The sequence below is a fragment of the Balearica regulorum genome, chromosome 4, assembly GCF_011004875.1.
Source record: "Balearica regulorum gibbericeps isolate bBalReg1 chromosome 4, bBalReg1.pri, whole genome shotgun sequence".
In the NCBI taxonomy this organism is placed as follows: domain Eukaryota; kingdom Metazoa; phylum Chordata; class Aves; order Gruiformes; family Gruidae; genus Balearica; species Balearica regulorum.
In genome coordinates this window covers 6131686-6151354 of record NC_046187.1, presented here as the reverse complement: position 1 = coordinate 6151354, position 19669 = coordinate 6131686, and the positions used below count along the sequence as shown (strand labels likewise).

Genomic DNA, 19669 nt, shown 5'->3' with positions numbered 1-19669 from the left:
TTCTCACTGACAGGCTGAGCGTCATCATTACTATTTATAATTTTTGAGTCTTGGACCTGATTATTCTCTGCTGCTGCTGCAAGTCACTACCTTCAGTAGAGTGAAGCTAGTAGAAGAAGAGGAGATCTCCTGTTGCCTTTCTCTGAGAAGCACCTCACTTCCATCCCCGTGAGTCATATTTTCCCAAGTCCCCCACACCTTTCTCCCTTTGTTGCCTGCCTTGGCTATACCCAGGACCACCTGATTAGGTGGGGAAAGTTAACTGCTATGTGCAGGACACATCTCCTCTTATGGAAAGAATACTGCCAAGGCCTCATCGTCCTTGTGCTTCCTCAGGTCTGATGTGGTATCTCCCAAGACAGCTCCTGCATATGGCACTGAATTGTTGGCAATCCTGATTTGGCTGTAGATGTTTCAAAGAGAAACAAATGGATGCACGTTCCTGGGACTGATCCCACTGAAAGCTTCTGGTAGCTGTGGCCATTCGGACAGGGTCAGGCTTCCCACACACTGCTGTGCAGAAGCTGATGATGGACAGTCTCTCCTTTCTGCTAACAGTGAAATGCCTTTTCTTTGAGTCCCTAGTCCTTCATATCTTCTTATCAGGTGCAAGCTCTGCACACCCCAGTGCAGATACCTAAGCTCTCCTTTTTGGCTAGATAACAGCAAAGCATCAGGTTAACCTATGATGGTGAAAGACTAGTTTGGAAAAGTCACATTGTCCTCCACTCTGAGGAAGAAAGTATTATTAGTAAGATGCCTTTCTATGCTGAAACACAGTTTTCTCTCTAGTAGCACTATAGTTTTAACCCACAAATATTTTTCTAGCCACAGTAATGAAATACAAATACCTATGATGCAATAACAATACAAATGTGACTGACACCACTGAAAGAATTACGATAAATGTAGTAAATCACTAATTGCATTTGATAATTAATCAGCAACAGCTAAAATAAAGCATTGCTATAGCTTTTATAGTTGTGGAAGACATGCTTACTGTTATAATTGCTATTCTAATCTGTACTCTCATTCCTTACTCATTGTTTTGTTGATTTAATTAAAAAAATGAAGCAACTAAATGAACCGTAGCCTATCCCTAAAAAAAAAAAAAAAAAGACTGCTTAAGCACTAGTGGTATTTATAGAGGATATTCTCAGTATCTTGTTTCCCTATTTTTCTCTTTTTAAAATTAATCTCTTTTTTTTTTTTTTTTTTTTTTAGCTTCTGAGGGTATTGGGAGTTACAAGTCAGTCATGATATGGTTAAAGTGATCTTGGGGTTTTTTCCCCCCTTCCCTGACTGTAGGTCTTCAATATTGTTCTAGGACAAAAATATCTAAAGGATTTGGTTTGGTACTTATTTCAGGAGAAGCTTATTCTCTGAAAGAAGGAATAGACACCTTCTTTTCTCAATAATAAATTTGTATTCAGGCTGAAGTATATCACTACCTTGCCCGTTCACTGGTTTAAAAATGAAATTGCCATCTTTGGTAATTATTGTTCAAGTTTGGTTTTATTTAAAGGCAAGATTAAAGAGCTGTTTCCTGAAATAGAAGGAATGAAGAACAGGGAGTGTCAAGATCTTCTACAATACAAATTTTTGTATTGGTCACAGCTGTGCTCTCCACAATTTTGGAGTCAACCTCTATGAAAAACATGGCTTTGTTTGAAGACTATAAGGCCTTTATGTTGATGGTGTTAGTGTGAAACACTACAATATGCTTAAAAGGGCAACTTCTCAGTCAATGTGTACCTTTGTGTATTTACAAAAAAGTGTGCCTTGTAGAGTAGCAAATACATTTTAAATTGCTTCTTGAAGAATTTTGGCTTACTTTCAATTTCTTCACTTTTTCAATGGAATTATTTATGAATCTCTGACAGTTGCTACTGTGGGACTATATAGGTGTCACTGAGCACACGAGTTGAAGAAAATAAGCAAAGCTGTCCTGTTGAGATAAAGCTTCACAAATCAACTAGGTCTTTGTTGCCAGCAGTGACAGAGAGGGGAAGCCCCACTTGAGTACACTTGGTTGGCAACTATGAACACTGTTACCTATAAATGGTGTGATGATAATTGCTGATTTGCACAGTGGTACTGCCTGAAGAATTAAATAGCAAGGGGTTGGGGGGAGAGGTGGTGGAAAGCTGTGGCTTTTCTCCTTGAGAGCATTCGTGTCACAAATTGTTATTAACTGGTCCCTGCCAGTGTGTTTTTTATTTAGATTTAATATTAAGCAAAACACCTGTGCACAAGCCCCGAGAGCCCCTTTGGCAGTAATTAGATTTGCAATTGCTGCCCAGCAGTGCAAAGACAAATGTACCAATAAATAAATTCTGCCAGCCAGCGCCAGTGAAAACACTGATTTAGCCCAGCAGATGAAAATAGAAGAATTCCCGCGAAGCTTTTAATTTCCAAAGCTGCCCAGGTTCAGGCTTTTGATCTTTGCCAAGAGCCCTGGCCAGAGGCCGGTGTTGTTTCTGGAAAAGAACCTGCACTGGATTATTTCAGGTGAGGGGAGTGTGCCCCATATTTCTGGGGATCTCCAGGAGACCATTCTGTAGATGAGCTCTTGAGAGTCTTCTCACTCTCAGGATCTCTACTGAGCACCATTTCAGCTGAGGCTGTAGGTAATTGGGAGAGAAATGGCCTGGTGAGCTATATTATATCCCCTCAAAGCACTCCGAGTGCCACACAGAGGCAAAAAATGGTCTTGTATTTTGACCTGCGCTGTGTGCTCCTGGTGAGTTTCCCTGCTTTGTGATCTATATAGTTGTCATCTTTGTAGAAGCCAAGCGACTAATCGGCATCACATGTTCTTATGGTCACCATCTATCAATATATGAAAGGGATACTGCTTTCTAGGCCTGTGAACTAATTGTATTTTACAAACAGCATGTTCTTTTAAAAAGAGTGGGGGATGAGTTTCTTTACATAGACTCCAAAGACAGAGAAGTTTCTGAAATCATAGAAGGGTGAATATTTTAAATGTTCTTGCTATAAAGAAAAATAAAGATTATCAGCAGGAAAAAAACATGATTGGCATTCTTAAAAATAAAGATATGAGGAAATTCATTCTAACAAAAGGAGAAATAAGTACTTTCAAGTTAAAGTAAATTTGAACAGTTATTTTTCTGTTAGATTCCCTGAGAAGTCAATGGAATCCCTGGTTTATATGCAAGCAGGCTATATAAGTTATACATGGATTGTTTACATAAACTGGACTATGGATGGGTGGATTGTTTTAAAGTATGGAAAGCTTAAAAAGATAGTAAAGATCTTGTGGTCTGGAAGTAAATGAGGGAGCAGAGGGTATGTGGTAACTGCATGTGCTCATCGCTGAAGGCAAATATGAGGTAACTGAATTACTGCAGCCCTCAGTAAAGGAAATGAAGATAATCTATATGACCTTGTAGCTGCTGAAGGCTGGGAGTGAGTATTCATGACACTTGTGCTTATTTAGAAACAATAGCAAGGAAGGAAATTTAAAGAGCAGGTTGCTAGGGAATAATATAATCAATGTCCTGTATCAGGCATGCTGGCACGGGAAAGAGTAGTAGCTCTGAGTGTGACAAGGGGGGAAAATTTGTAAACTGGTGTGCAGAGTAACCGTTTCTTAAACCAGGAAACTGTGGTTTGCCGAGAGCAAACGTTCACAACCACATTTGTACATTGTGCTATGGATCAGTCAGTGCACGAGACAAATCGTGCTTTATGCTGGGTTAAGGCCATTAACAGCGGGTTTCCAGCCTAGTTTGGGAAAATAGAAGACAATACATTGAGGGACTAGTGCATGCTTGTGATGCCTATGAGAAACTATCTGCTGGACAGTCATAAAGCAGTGCTGGCTAAATTTATAAATATTAAACCCTCTGTTAGTATGATTTCAGTTTGAATTGGTGCATAACCTACACTTGTTAAAACAAACAAAATATCACCTGATCATGCAGTAAATAACTATCGAGTTTCATGACTGCTATTTTAATGTGCATATATTTAAAGCTGCCCTCTTGTTTCGGGGAAAAGTAGCACTGGTTCCAATGCTTGTGTTTTACTTGGAAATCCCAACAATTTCCAAGAAAATTGGAAATAGAAAATTGCTAAAAGCACAGGTGCAAACTAAGACTGGAATTCATGATTTGAATCAAGTTTTTATGTTCAGCGATTTAAAATTATGATTACATCTGGTAATTGGAGTTGCTTTCACTGTCTGCCTGCTCTTCACTTTGGTCATTGTGGTTCTGTATTAAGACAAATTACTGTGATGACTCTCCTGTTGTGGCTAGGAACGCTTCCTTCCTTGGCCGTGAGTGGTACAAGATCCGTTTTACTCTGGCAAATTGGGGGTGATCTTAGCTGGAAGCCGGGCACGAGGCAGCACAAAGGATCCTTTTTCTGGTCTTTGCCTGACATTTGAGCATCTTCGAGTTGGAGACGGAAATTAATTTGCTCCTCATGGGTCTCACAGGTTTCCACCTTTCTCAGAAGCCTGGGGAGTGGCTCTCCTGCTGGGGCTGTCAGGGCTTATGTCACTCACTTCCCTGCTGCTACCTCCATCTCAGGAGTAATTGTCTTGTTCTCTGTCTGTGAAAAAGATGCCTCCTGATAATTGCAGTATGTTAGAGTGACTAAATTCTCTGGGCTTTGTAAAGGGGAGTCAGAGGGAAACTAAAAGGGAGTTGTTTTTTTTTCCCCCTTTGACTTTGTGAGAGGATATGACTACAATAGAAAAATGGAGCAGAAAAGATGAAAAAAACCTGTTTTTCCAAAGGCTGCCAGTGCACTTTTGCTGAACACTCCTCTTTCCCCGGGGACAATTTTCCCACAGACTCCAACCCCCTCTGATCTCTGTGGAGGGGGGTGGTAGTGCCATGCTGGGTGGGAGCCATCCCCCACCCTGGTGTGGTGGCTAAGCAGTATAAGCCAATTGATTTTGATAATTCCCATGAAAGGAGCTGTCCACACCTCATCTAGACCTGCTGACAACTTTTTGGGAGTCGGCGTCATCTTGTTCATACAATGGCACCCTCTGATGTCATAGAAATGCCACTTATTACTAAGTGCAAGTTGTACAATGCAGGTGGTGATTAGCAGAGGAAAGCAATTAGAAATGAATGTTCCCATGAGTTTTTCTGAAGTTGCATTTGATGTTGAATCTAATTATTTTTAGCAGCCATTAATTCTTTTCCATACCTTGATAATTCTGTACATCTCCTTTATGGTATGATGAATAACTTTAGTTGAATTTTTAAAAGAACTAAGAGCTTGAAATAGCATGAGGCCTGTATTGAACACCATAAATAAGATGTAATTCTAAGCTTTAAGAATAATGGTCTCCAAGAGTAGAGCAACCATTCCCTCTTAAAAACTTTTTAATGAAATTAAATTCTTAATTAATCTTCTAATTTAAGGAACAAGTGATTTTTTTTCCCTCTCTATTTTTTAATCTGGTGGAAACTTTTTTAAATTTTTGCACAACAGAGATGAATGACTAAGAGTAACTATTTTTTCCCATTTCCTTATTTTTTTTGGTCCTTTTCTCCACATCCAAAGACCTACAAAGCTGGTGAAGGGTCTAAAGCACAAGTCTGATGAGGAGTAGCTGAGGGAACTGGACTGGTTTAGTCTGGAGAACAGGAGGCTGAGGGGAGACCTTATCGCTCTCTGCAACTACCTGAAAGGAGGTTTGTAGCCAGGTGGGTGTTGGTCTCTTTTCCCAAATAACAAGTGATAGGATGACAGGAAATGGCCTCAAGTTGCACCAGGGGAGGTTTAGGTTGGATATTAGGAAAAATTTCTTCACCAAAAGGGTTGTCAAGCACTGGAACAGGCTGCCCAGGGAAGTGGTGGAGTCACCATCCCTGGAGGGATTTAAAAGACGTATAGATGTGGTGCTCACGGACATGGTTTAGTGGTGGACTTGGCAGAGGTTAATGGTTGGACTCGATGATCTTAAAGGTCTTTCCAAGCAAAATGATTCCATGATTTTATGATTTCCTTTTCTTTGATGCTGTTAACCCTTTCATCTTGCTTTACTCTTTTTCTCACTTTCCTTTCTTGGTCTCCATAGTGGTTTCCTATTCTAGCTACTATCTCTTTTTTTTCCTGAAAACTTTTAGGCATTGAAAAGGTAGCTGGAAAAATACAAATGCATTTGACTTATTATAATGGTGGAAAAACATTCATTATCATTAGGTCTGCGTTGGATTAAGGCCTTTTAAATGTGTCTTGGGATGCTTACAGTAATGTTAACAAAAAAGACTCAGAAGAATCTATACTATAAACCCAGAAGAGATCTGCAAGACGCCAGAGAGACTGGGAGGAGGGGATTCGGGGTGGGAAGAAGCCATTAATGGTGTTGATACCAATGCAGGTACATGATCAGTGGTTTAATAGGCTTGGGCAATGTGGTGCTCTGCAGGGTGAAATAGGACTGGACAGCTGTGGCATTCCTACAACTATGTCAATAATTAAACTTCACATGTGTTTAAAAGCTTTATTAAGCTCCCATCCTACTTAATGAGGTTGGAAGTTTTATGTCTATTTCAAATTTATATTGCTTTCACCTACTGGGCACGCTCTGGAAAGCTCAAAGCAACTATCCTCTTTCAGAGGCTAAAAGTAATGCAGCATTGCTGTCGCTGTGGCATCTTCAGAGCTGTTAAAAGTTCCCGGAAATTCTGAGTGTGAAAATGTCATTCAAACCTAGAATATCATTCAAGACCTTGAAACTAATTGCAGAGCAATATCTGACCAGATAGGAACCTGCCGTTGAGGGAATCTTGGACTTTTGGCAGAATTTTTTTTTTTTTTTCATGACTGCTGTCAAGGGATGTTTTCATAACCTGTGGCATGTGTGGAAGCAGTGTCAACTGTGTTTTTTGGAAACTTGTAGTTGGAAGTAAGAGTATGGGTGAATCCCTGCTTTACTAATTAGACAAGATGGACAAAAGTGGAAAGAAGAAATACAAGCAGAGGACTGAAGTGATTAGTAGGGAAGGGATGAATCTCAGGATTTTCGCATGTTTTAGAAATGTTCAGATTTATGTGACTTTTTTTTCATTCCTGTTATCCCGAGACAACAAAAATTTACGAAGTATTTCTTAACATGCATATAAATAAAGTAGGCTGAGATCCAAAGGGGCCTACTGTGCTAACATACTTTTTTTTTTTACTTCTCTAGAAAAAAACAAATGAGCAAAACTAGGCATTATATTGAACTCATAGCATTAAATAATGCTCATGACTGAAATTTATATGAACTTTTATGCTGCTTGTGATGTCCTTGGAAGCTGAAGCCAGTAGCCAGTATGCAAATGAAATGGGTCACTGCTATGTGTTTCCTTTGAGAATTGTGTATCAGGTGTTTGTGTAGCTGTAGACAGTTTTTATATTGCCTCTGTAGGAAACAGCAGTGGAGCAGGTAGAGCCAATTCGATACACAACTTGCCAAATGTCACATATGTGGACTTTTGCATCAGAGGTTTGCTACACTCGGGTTCCAGTACAGGAGGATGCTGTTCTCAGAGGTGAATGCAGCAGAGTTATTAAGCAGCCCAAAAGCAGGGGCTGCACCTTGCTGGGCTGTGAGGTTAATGATTTAAACGTGGACATTTTCTCTTGTATCTTTTCTGCTGCAAAACCCTGAGCAGGCTCAAGTACTCCCTCTGTGCCAAAGTGTCATGAGCAACATTTCAGATAAATTAGCATATAAATCCTACAACATACAACAGTAGGCTTAGCACTGATATCCCCATGAGACTTGCAAGCTGGTGGCTAGTGTGGTGAAGAACATGTGCCCCCCCCCCCCCCCAGCTGCTCAGGAAGCTGGGAAGGGATCCGGTCACAGGAAAAGCCAAATTTCAGCTTGTGTAAATTGGCACAACTCTGGCTGCTTTGGCCATTGGTCTTGGACAGATATCAGCCAATTCTGGCAAGATGTGTTCAAGGTGACCCATTTCTGAGGAGCATCTCTGGCAATGTAAACTGCTGTTGTATTTAGTCTCTCAATTGTTTTTAGTAATTCAGGCACATTTTCTGGATCTGAAAGGCTGCATACATGCTGTCAGTATGTTGGGGATTTATCTGGAAGCTGCAGGTTCCCTGCTAATCACCCTGAATGAAGTGAAGGTGTCATACCTGTGTAAGTGGAATCTATGTGCTGATCCAATTACTGTATTTTTAAAGTTGTAAATATCCAAGTGACCTAAGTAAGGCAGTAACTAATATTAGGTATTTAGTTGATAATTTTAACTGTTTGTTGGGGTTTTTTTAATTTAATTTTTTTAATACAGAAACTGTACATTATTTTCAGAGGAGATTTGTATTTACTTTAAAAAGTATACCATTGCTTAAATGTAATCAGAAATGTTGGACATTTTCCCTACCACAATATTCTAATAGCCCCAGATCTGCCAAAACAGTGTACTGGCCCATGAACTCTTCTCATGTGCAAAGACTAAAACTTTATTAAACTAATTAACAGTCTCACTAGCAATAGCAACATTTAATATGCCATGATATTACTGAATTACTCCACAGAGAACCAACTTTTGTTTTGAATAATCTGTTATATTTTGACCATTGTACCATGATCATTGTACCATGGTCAACACTTTTAATGACATTTCTTTTGATGTCTAATAAGTTTGTTCAATGCAACATGGATATTTTCATTCTTACTTGAAAGGCTGAATGAAAATGCAACTGGGGGCAAAATGTTTTCAGGAGTATCCTTTAAATTACCTCTTTGTAAAAACGTGTCAAATTGCTGGAATTAAAGGCTGATATTCTTTGTGCCTATAGTCGGATTTATCTGTTTTGAATTCAATATGAATATGAAGCAGAGAGACATATTGTTGATTGCAACTTTTTTTCCAAGTTAAACAAGTTCAAATATGTTCTGAATGCGTAATGCTCTTAAAATTTCTAAGGATGGGCATTATATATGTATACCTATAACCAGTTTTAAGGGGAACAAGTTTAGATAATATACACCTGAAAAAATGTGAGAGCACTGTGGAAAAGAAATCTTCCAGTAAAGGACAGAATAATAATAAGCAGCTCAAGCAGCCAGGTGCTATTGGGATCATACAAACAAGTGCTGCACATGTGTTAAACAGAACAAGAAACCTATTTTCTGGGGAAATAATTTCAACTGAAAGCAAACCCAGGAATGCCTGCAAAAATCACTATTATTGATTTATTTTTGTTAGCTGTTTACAAAGTTTGAAAAGTTAGAGAAGGAAGGGATATTACCTCAAGAATTTGACTACTACTGGGACTTCCAGGATTGGTGAAGTCCCCTCAGCCTATGTGACACCTGTAAGGCATGCCAAATGCTTACTGTTTTCATTAAGTTACTGCTAGTGGTAAAGCAGGAGAGATTGTCTCTTGAGATGTAGATGTCTGCTCTCTAATTTATTCTGAGCTGCCTTTTCTTAGTAAAAATAATAATTTGAAGTTTGAAAGGAATGTTATTATGGGAATGAAAAGACTTTATACTTAAACCCCAAGTTTTCCCAGTTTCCTGACAGAAATGGCATCTGCACATATATGAATGCTGAGGTTAGAAGTTCAATGGGTTTACTGTGCATCTATTGAAAAATGCAGCAAAAATCTTGCCCTTTTTTGTCATCTCCCAGTGCTGACTGAAAGATTGCTGATTGTAACTGCAAGACTCCTTGAATTCCTGTTGAATTTACTGCTAGCCACAGACGTTCAAATAGCCTGATCCTTCCCATACCTTCTTCTCTGTAAGAATCCTCATTGTTTGGACCTGGCAGCGATCATCAATGCATTTGTCACCTCCAGTTGCATCACTGGAGGAAAATGGTGCCTGTTGTCCACTGGTACCAAACAAAATTTCCTGACACTTTCAACACTTAGTCTTCCAAAAATATATTGCTGCTATATTCATAGTCTTGCATTGTGTCCTGGCCAGCTTCCAATGCCAGTTTAAGAACTTGGTCCCAACCTTTAACAAAATTATTACCTTGGGGCCAAGCTAACTCAAATAAAAACGAATTTAAGCTATGAACCTTCTCAATGTCTGTGTGCCTTGAAAAGTGCAGGCTGCAAAACCTACAAGTGAAGGATGTGAGGGTATAATTTCACAAGGTAATGGTATCAGCCAAGAAGGCAGGTTCCTGTCTAGTAATTTGAATTTCTGTGCTTTGGCTCACTGTCTAGCTGGTGATGGGTTATTTCTGAAGCATTTCATTTTGGTAGTAGGGTTTATACTGTGAATCCACAAGCCATTGCACTGGTTCAAATGGGAGGATGGTAAACTGTGCAAGCAGGGCATGGGAGGCAAAATCAAGAACTGCTTATGCCAAGTTTGCCACCAAAGCAATTGCTTCCTGAATTACATCCTGAAAGCTGAAAACAAAGTTGTCTTGAATTACCTGTCAACAAATGTTGCCAAATCTTTCTGACACATAAAATGGAAATGCTGTGAGGTTGTTTTCAAGCTCAAGCACCTGGCAAGTCTTCTCGTCTCTGCAAAAACCCCCAATTACAGGATAGTAACTGAGGCAGATTTTTGAGAAGCATTGGAAACTTGTGCATAACTTTGCCACTGCTGTTGTTTTTACCCCAAAAGGAGCCTGAATATTCTTGGGTTGGCTTGAAAGATAAGCCAATGTTGCAATGGTTACATGGCACTTCAAAGTAGGGTGCGTACCTGGAGCACACTCACGTGAGTTATAGCTTATAGTTTGACTGTGAATTCCATTTAAAACTGGATGTTCTTCCTGAGCATTGTTTTTTCATTTAACGAATTCACCATGAACCTCTGAAACAAATTGAATGATGTTTCCAAGGCTAGTTGGAAAACACTGTTAAAATTGATCAGTCCTATCACTATGTGTTACCTACAGCCCTATGTAAAAACTTGAAGTGAGAATAAAATCAGTCTGGTATTAAAAATTAGTAATGAGCTGTAATAAAAAGGTAGGATATACTGAAATTTTCCAAATCTCAGTGTTGGGAAGAATATTACCTGTTAGATAGCTGTAGTTGCTCAAACTATTTACTGAAAATATACTAGCCATCAGTACAGATTGTGTACTGTGGGCAATTATAGAAGATCGTAATCGGTGTTTCTGGGATAACAAACAAGTTGACTGAAATAACTTTGCTAATTTGGGAAAAAGCTGCTACCACAGCTACTTGAATCAAACCATATTCTTCAAGCTGCAATTTTTGGCACATAGAAATTGGTGAAAAGTCCGAGTTACATAATCTAGGTTGAGTAAATAAGATCACAGTTTGGGACAGTTATGTGGGTTTGCTAAAAGCAAACTAAAGAATTATTTTCCAAGAGCAGACCTGGTGTATGAGATTAAAACTAAATAAATAAAGCTAATTTGGTCCTCCTACTATTTATTTTCAAAGTTTTTTTGAGTCACACATAAATGTCATTTGAGTCAAAGTTATTAAGTATGCATTTATTCAGTATTATGAAAATTGCATTGTCATGAAACTCAGTTTTATTAGTAAATGATGGCATTTTTGTCTACCACATGGTTTTATGATAGACTTTAAAGTTTGAGGATATTTACTATAGTCCCAATGTAAGTAGATTAATAAAGGCCAACAGATGAATGGTGGGAAGTAATTTCCTATAACCAAGCTGTACAACATGGACCTGTTTTCAAAGGTGAATTACTTTGTTTCACAACAGAGAGAAAAACCCAGTGGCTTTTGTTGCAGCTTTGAATTCAGGCTCAGCCAAAAGAAGCATTCATTGAAAATATTTTAAACATGAAGTGTTACAATTTTTTTGGAACCGTATAGTAAATTCAACACATGGAAAAGACACATGTGGAATGGATCTATCTTAAAAAAAAAAATCTTAAGGGATGTGGTACACAGTAATTCCCACATGCCAGCTAACTAGAGTGGGTTTTTGATACTAGCACGCTCATCCTGTGACAACGTCAACTAGTCTATTTTTTCAGAGTTGTTTGCCTTCTCTATCATCCCACTATTCCGGTTTGAATTACCTCATAGTGTTTCTTAGGAGCTCATTCAAGTTTCACGTATCCTTTCCTTTGGTGGTGCTGCCAGCACTAACTGCCCACGTGTTACACCAGCACTTACATGGAGCAGCCCATGAGACAAGGAAGGCTCAGCTTGCACTCTGTGAACTATCTATGAGAGATCTGGAAAAGGATGATAGAAAAATAATTGCTCTTCAGCTACTTATGTATGCCAGATTCCCAAAGGGCTACAGTTCTTCTGGAAAATGTTTAGGGCTTTCTCATTCCTAGAGGGTTGAAAGCTGCACTGTGGTCAGAACAAAGCAAAACTTTTGTGATTTAAGTGACAGGAAGAAAAGGACAGAAAGGGATACCCAGCCAACCTACCAATTGCTGTTTGACAAGCTGTTTATTTATGTTCTACACCTCAGCTAAATGAGTCATGGCTTTAAATAAGAACAGAACTGACAAATGACAGATGTGAGGTGCTCTCCAGAGTTATCTTTCCTGTAAATAGCCAGCAAAACAATGGCTGAGAGAGAAGCTGATAGCTCTTTTCAAACACCTTAAGAACGCTTGAGAAGGTGAGCAGCTAGTTTAAGCTGGGAAACTAATGGGGACCAGGAGCAGGCCAAACAGAGACTGCTTTCTCCTGGAACATTTTTTAGGTATCCGGTTGCCCTGGGTGTTTCAGGCTTTCAGCTTGTGTCTCTAACAATGTTTCCAGTGAACCATATTAAAATGGAAAAGAGTTCAAGTCAAGGGCTCTCTGAGATCTTGAGAGATGGCAAGAAAAACCACCATGTTAGTTAAAACTTTTCTGCAGTGCTCTTCTGTACCAGTACGCCTGATAAGGAAGGGTAATCTCTAAGCAGAGTTTTGGAAAGCTAAGAAAAGATGGATGTACCCTTCTCAAATGAAATCTCAAAATCTGACAGTTTGTGCTCTTAAGGTCTCTAATGTCAAATATTAAATGCTGAGTGTCTGATTGTCATGGCACATATTTTGCCTCTGAATTAAAAAAACCCCATAAAGTCTTCACAAAAATACATTTTATGATTTTGCGTGGAAATTTTAAGAAATTGTCCTCGATGATACTTTGTGAAAGGTAAAAATAAAAGAATAAATAATCAGGACTGATATAAACCAGCGTGATTTAAAGCAACAGGTAAACAATCATGTTTTAGTAACTGAATTTACTTTCCTTTTGCATTCATACTTAATTGTTTTGCAAATAAAGGCTGACCTGCACTGAATGGTAATTATTATGGTAAGCCGATTTGCAATGAAGTTTAGTCTTTAGGATCAATACAGTATGGTTCATTTTGACATCTATCAAAAAAACGCATTACCAATTCCTTCGTCAGTGACTTTCCTCATTCAGTGATTTTCTTTATTTACAATATTGGTGCTAAATATGCAATTCTAAAAATTCTAAGTTATGTTTTTAAAATGTAATTATTTCAAATGTAATTTTAGGTAGAAAATGTATTAAATAGTTTTTCCTTTAGTGGCAATTTTTTTTTTTTCAAAAGCAATAATTTACATTCTTCCTGATAAGCAGAAACCAATGCAGGTTAAAAAATAATTTTCTTTTTCAGTTTTGCACTGAAATAGCTTAGCTGTCACTAACTTGAGAATATCGAAGACAGAATAATTAGAAAATGACATTTTCATCCTGGGTTCAGGCAAAGTTCAGCTGTATCATATAAAATAAGTGATAATTGAAAATGGTACTTCCATGTCTAGTAACCACTTCCTGCTCCCTCTCTCCTGTATCCCCTGTTCCTCCATCCTTCCTTGTCCCACCAGCACAAGGTGAGGCAGGTTTCTGCCATCTGTGAACGTAACTCATAAATGGGTCCACCGGCAGAGGACTTGCACTCTGCCCGGGCCTTGGACTGTGCACCAGACAGCAACTCAGCTGGAGCCTGCATGAGAGAAGAGATTACTGCAGGCACCCTGCTTTTCCTTCCGTCTTCCTCAGGCCTCAGTTTGTCTGGTTAATATATCTTACTGGTCTGTTTTTCACTGGCAGACCAGAAGCCATTTTCACAGCAATGGCACCACCACAGATGTCCTCCATTGTATGTTCAGCATGCCAGGGTCTCAGACGGAAGTGGCAGCTGATTTCAGGTAGGCTGGGAAGCGACACAGAAGAGACACCTCCCAGTTGAATGTACGTGTGTCTTAAGGCTTTTTTTTTTTTTTTTTGCATTTTGGGACTTTCATAGGAAGTGGAAAACTTTATAATACTGGGTTTGGGTTGATTTTTAACCTTTCTGTGGATAAAAGTCATGGGAGAGCAATTTCCAAAGCTTGTCAAGTGTTGTCAGCCTGGAACCTAGAGTTAGCAATGAATGAAAACCTGAATAAGCAGGATTTGGCAGCTTGTCAGAGTGGTGAATGACAAGGCATGATGTTTACTAACAACCATCTCTATTTTCTGATGTGGGTCAAGTTTGGTTTTTTTTTTTTTTTTGTTGAGGCTTTAAATATTTCAACATAATGGACTTAACGATAACCTAGAAAACTAAACACTGTTTGTCTTCTCAGAATTGTGGTTTTAATATTTTATGCTATTGTTAGCTTGAAAATAGAACATACAACCAGGCAAATTCTTCAGCAAAAGGGCAAGCTATATAAATAATGTAACTGCAGTCAGGTGTTGTAGTACTCACAAATACAGGCAAATGAGCAATATCCCTGTTGATTCAGATATAGGAGCACAGGAATGGAAGCAAATGGGACTTAACGATCTTGATATTGCAGCCTGTCTGCAATATTGTATCTTCTACATCATCAATGTACAGAAACTAATCTCTCTCTACTTTTGAAGGCTTTGCATCCTCTGCTCTTGTTGGGAAGTTGTTCAGGAACCTCACTCTGAAAAGTTTTATAAGAAGTAGAGGATGGCCATAATGCATGAGATGATTGAAAATCCATCAGCTTTATTAGGTGTATCTGAGAGAGGCTTAGGCAAGCATGTCAACCTGGGGCAAGTATAATCCTCAGACGAGTATTCCACTGCAGCAATAGACACATCAGGTAGTAAATTTATGTATTGTCAAATTTTTCTATCCTTATTGCTCTGGTCACTTTTGGAACCCACATAACTATGTTACATGGAGGAAGATCAAAGCAAAGGCTTTTTTGCACCTGATAACTGCTAGTTTCACTTTGTGCCCTGTTTTTCATTTTGTTCAGTGTTTGCTTCATTTGGTTTTTCTTAAGAAACAACCACGGTCACTTCACCAGCTTCTGTCACTCAGCATTCTTCTTTTAGACTTCTGCTCGCTCTCCGCTTTAATCATGCCTTTCCAAGCTGAAGAGTTTTGGACATGAGAAAACTTGGTACCATCAGTCATCCTTCTCTGCACCTTCTCCAGTTTGGCTTGACTGTTTTTAAACTGAGAGGAATCAGAACTGCATCCTGTGTTCAATGTATTGGCATAGCATGTGCTATTGTAGCACATGTAAAGCATTTGTAAAACGTTGACTTTTCCTGATTCTTAAACTAAAATTGTTCCTGACATCTGGTTTTGGCCCAGATGAGTTTTCCAGCTTAAATAGCTTTTCTTGTTCTCCACTGTTTATGTACTTTAGGTGTTTCAAAAGAGCAATCAATTTCTCTCTCTGCAGTTATTTCAAGCCCTTTCTGGGATGAGGTTACACTGAGTTGCTGCAGAAGACTGTTCCCATGCAAAACATCCACTTTTTTCTAAACAGTGGGGCTGGAGGGCTGCCCAGTGCCTCCGCACAACGTGGTTGCTTGGAGACACCAAAGTTGCTGGCACAAGGGTCCTTTGGAAAGGCTCTTCTAGTGCTTGCTTTGCTATCAGCTGTTAGAGACACACAGACCTGTCACTGCACTGCACAGGCTGATATAAGGAATGTGTGGGCTTGCCTGTCCTCTGCCAAACTCTCATATCCAAGGGATGAGGTATTTGGGTGTGGGACTAGCAGTTTTCCCCAAGGCTCCTCTGCTATGACCCAGCAGCTCACAAAAGGCAGAGCAGTGCTCTCCCAACCCAGGAGGTGGCATGCAGCCCTCTTTCCCTGGCTCTTTCCTCCCCTTCTCTCCACCTTGTCCAGACCTTTTTGGCAGGATCCAGCCTGGCTTGGTATCCTCAGCACAGCTATACGGAGCAAGGCACTTCACCGCGTGTTGTTGGGAGAATGAGGAGCTGTTTAGATGCTAACTCTTGCGTCATGGCCCCATGCTGGGTGCACATGTCATCTAGTGGCACACACTTCATCTTAGACAAGAGCTGATGGGAAGAAAAGAAAACCTATGTAATGGATTTCCCATGGTGGGGGTGTCAATTGTAATCTAGTAGTGGAAAAAACACTGGCCTAATGCCTGAGTCCCATGCCTGGTTTTGTTTACGGAATAACCTTTACCAAATCATGTCTTTGTACCTCAGCTTCCCCCTCAATAACATTTTACTGCTCTCCGTTGTCAAGCAATTGAATGTCAATTGATGACGGAGTCTGTGGGCTGTGCCATATTGCATTCCAGAAACATCACAAGCACTTGCATGGGGGACGTGCCTGCTATTAACTGCTGTTGTTAGTCTATCCTTTCTAACATAAAGAAGGGTTCCTTATTAAAACCAATCTTTGTTCACTGATGTTACATCTGGGACTGCAGCTAGTAGTTTGTTCTGGATATGGGAGAACCAGGAAACCTCACACCTTTTTTCTAGGGATTTACTGAGGAGAAGTTACTTGCCTCATCTGTGGCCCCGAGACCTTCAGAACCAGGAGGAAGATTTCAAGGGAAGTCTGTGACACTCATCTCCTGGCATCATCCTAGAGGGTCCTCTTAGGCAGCTTTGAGCAAACTCGGGCTGAGAATCAGCAAACCAGCTCTGCTGGGGAAGAGGTGGAGCTGCATTGGAGCTAAATAGCAAGAGGTCATATTAGCTTAGACTTGAAGCTACATTATAACACAACTATGTGTCTTTTGAGTGGTAGCTGGCTTGCTTGCAGCTGGCTCCCAGGATGCACAGAGCTTGCTTGTGTCTCCCCACAATGGGCAGACAGTTTGACCAAACTGTTCAAATTCATTTTGAGAAGGATGATGATCTTCAGGCTTGATAACAAAATGTCAGTCTTCCTCTGGGCTGGATGTTACTTGGAACTGGAATTAGCCATCCCTGAGCTTGTGGCACCACCATGCTCCTAAGGGCTCGCTAACGTCTAGCTGACGGCGATGGATGGGATTGCTACTGGCACTATGAAATACGGGGCAGTAGAGCTCTTCTCCCTGTATGGAGGTGGTGTGTCAAAGATAGAAATGGTGCTGACAGCCCGTGCCCTTTGTCTTTTTTTCCCCTCCACCCTTTTCTGAAGTTGAGGAGAGAGTCTGAAATCCTGCAGTGGGACTATGTTGGGGTAATGCAAGTCAGACTACTCCATGTGCCTTTTGTCCATGCTCCAAGCTATTGCTGGGTAAATTAGTCCAATCTGAAAGTCATAAAACTGGATTTGTGTACATGGACCCAAAAGATAATTAGAATTTCTTTTCAGCCACAAGAAAGGACATGGTTCTCCACCTATGGTCCAGTGTATTTATCTTGATTAAAATGGATTGATGAGTGGTCAAACAGGCTCTCATTTTTGTTGCATGCTTGTAAATACTGATTAGAGATTTAATTTGCTTGACTGTGTGTATGAAAATGCAGAAACAATTAGAGAGAAAAATTAACGTAATGCATTTTCCTGGGATGCAGTTCATGTGCATGCAGAACTATCTTTCTGTTTATCTTTCTTCTTTTTCCTGTCCTGGGTAATATGCAGGGTCAAACACGAGCTTGTCCAAGTCTGTTAAACAAATACAGCTTTTCTAGAAAACTCTTCACACTACCAGGGAGAGATGGATAAGGTGCTTAATATACAAGTGATTTAACTTTTGAGGATTTGGGAAACCTCTAACTTGTGTTCAGGCATGAGACTTTCTGATTTACTGGATTTTTTGGCAAAATGTCTTTGCCTATTTCAACTAAATAATTCATTTACCAAATAAAGAACTGGAACTGTGCATGGAGTCACGGTCAAAACACTCCTTGAAAAAATGCCGAGTTCTCTGTGATTGATTCCTTAATAGGCTGAGTATTTTCCGAACTTTTTTTTCATATAAAATTATCTAAATAATATAAAAAGTTCATGGTGAGCAGTGTACAATATAATGATAGCTGTGAAATATTAAATGGCAAAGATTTGATTCATAGCTCAATTTTTCTTGTCTCCATTACATTCAGGAGAAAACTACGATTCATTTCATGGTGTTTGCTTTGTAAACCACCCACTTGTATGAAACAAAGACCACAGTGGCCCTGAAAACATTTCTGTAATGTGAAAAATGAATTGTGCCCAACATGCTTATTGATACTGACACTGTTTAAAAATCAGATTGCAGATTATTCCATTGAACTTCAGTTAATTTAAGATTCCCAGGATTTCTTACATAATTCAATCTTTAATGCATAATTCAATCTTTCAATCTTTAATTTGTTCCAGAAAACTCCTGCTTTTTTTCTTTTTTTATGAACTTGCTTTTTTCCCACTTTCTCAGCCTTTTTTAATCCTTGGATTACACTGAGGAAGTTGCTTTTGTGTCTCAAGGCTCTTAAGGCCAGGTTTGTCAAGTGTTGTAGAAGTGTATGTTGCACCAGCATACAAAGATTCAAGTCTCTTCTGCCCCCTTGGTTCATAACCCTTAGGATGTTAACAAAACCTTGTTTGGAGATTAACCTGTATTTTACAGATTAATGTGTAGGCTTGCAGAATGCATTCAGACAAATTTTGGTTCCTGTTTCATTGTCTAGCAATGACATGTATGTGCTGACATTATGTGCTGTGATACTTGATTCATAGAGATACATTAACTGAAAGTAAATTAGCCATCCTGTCACAGAAGTGATCATCATAATCTTTAGCCAGGTTGAAAACAACTCCCAAACCCTTAAAAGCACAAAATTCAATTGCTTCTGTATACTGTTGATCCTGGCATTTTCAATATGCATTCAGTTAAATGCCCTAAAACAATTTATTCATAAGGATTATACCCTGGAATCTGCCTGTACCTTGAAATCCATGTTTTTGCAGATATGTCTCCTTCTGTAAATTTTATTTTTGAAAACAGCAGGTGGTAACATGAATAAAAGCAGCAGAAATGTGCTAGCATGAACCTCTTGCTGCTTAGCACATTGTGGTACCCTTTCTAACTGGAATTATGCAAAACATTAAAAAGGAATAATAATGATTTAATATTCTAATTGAAAGAAAGAAATGACTCATTCAGAAGAAGCTGATCTAATTTACAATAATACGAGTTATGTGAAATTAATCACACCTAACTAAATCATGGTGCAATAGCATTGTAGCAGGGTCACCAGTCACAATAGTATTAAAGAATGCTTAAAAGATACACAGGCTATAGCCGAAGAGCCTGATTATCATTTTTGAGCCCCACATTGCTTGTGCCTGGCCATATTAAGGGGCCTGTGATTAATCCCTACATCAATACTGTATGGGTTGTTTAAAGTAGAGTGCTGTACAGGGGATTTGATAAACTAATTTTTTTCTCCTTTCTGAAATATTGTGATCATCTTTAAATTAGAAAACTGCTACCAATCAGACCAAACATCTAGGGGATAGAATGTGTTTTGATGTAATAA

General features: G+C 39.3%; 1 protein-coding gene and 1 long non-coding RNA gene across 2 annotated transcripts in view; both read right to left on the bottom strand.

Moving 5' to 3' along the window:
* EXOSC9 (exosome component 9) overlaps nucleotides 1-19669 on the bottom strand; it is a 260026-nt gene that overhangs the window by 106788 nt on the left and 133569 nt on the right. The window lies entirely within an intron of this gene.
* LOC142601647 (uncharacterized) overlaps nucleotides 1-19669 on the bottom strand; it is a 195592-nt gene that overhangs the window by 168068 nt on the left and 7855 nt on the right. The gene's annotated exons all lie outside the window — the stretch shown is intronic.